Here is a 1,113-nt window from a genome sequence, read left to right on the forward strand (position 1 = left end):
TTTACAGTAATTAAACAAGCGGTTTTAGAATTTGGAAATAAGATGATAATTTGCTGGACAAAATTTATTAATGATGCAAATGGGAGTGGGAGGCGTGAGGAAGTTCAAAGAGGATATGAAAATTTGTTAAACAAAGTAATATTGTTTATTGTTATTGGATGTTTTTTTTTCTTTTCTGTAAAACCTTAATAAATATTTATAAAAAAAAGAAAAAAACATCTATGATAAAAAATCCATTGTCCAGTCCTATCCACAATAACACAGTCCCTCCTGATTACTCGTAATTCAGTGGTTTAACGTATTCTCTTTTGAAGTTCCTCTCGTGTCAGTAAGATTGCCTTGAAGTCAATTGCAGAGTTGAATGATTTCATATTGGTATGATCATTTCTCTTCAAAATATCCATACAAACCAGTTAGCGAGATAGCTGTGTCAAGAGTATACCAGGAACTTTTGTTTTGATATAAATAGGTAGTGTGGGCCTTATTACCACATAAAAACAGCTATTTGCCCACCTATTTTAGCTGTAAGCCACATTGAGTCCCTGTCAAGGAAAAAGGTGGGATATAATAATAATACTGTATATAATTGCAGTTCTTGTTTTTTTAAAAAAAAAATGGAAAAGCTTTAATTACAAAATAGGCACATATCTGATTTCCAGTTGTATGTAGTGCAAATAGGAATGAATACACACACATATACATATGTGTAGCTGTGATCATAACTACGGGTGAATGATAGGCAGCTTCCTCCTGTGCAACCCACTTTGAGGGCTCAGTCTTTCAGCCAACTTAGTGAAGAGGAAGGGTTTCAAAAGCTGCATGGAAATACAACCTGCCCTCTTAACAGTTGATTACAATTTACAATGTGGAGTGGAGAAAACTTGGAATCTGAGAACATGCAAAGAATGGCAGTTCATTTAAAAAATTCATTATGATTGATGAAGAAACCTGATAACGTGGATAAGCAGACATTCTGGATGGACATTTCCTTGTTAGGAACCATTTATGATTTCTTCACTCAGTACTGCTACTGGTCCCTTTCTGTTCTTTGGGGCAGGAAATTATGCTAAGTATACTGATGGCACCATTTGAATAATACAAGTGAACAACTGG

The sequence above is a fragment of the Podarcis melisellensis genome, assembly GCF_964234715.1.
Source record: "Podarcis melisellensis genome assembly, chromosome: 1".
Lineage (NCBI taxonomy): Eukaryota > Metazoa > Chordata > Lepidosauria > Squamata > Lacertidae > Podarcis > Podarcis melisellensis.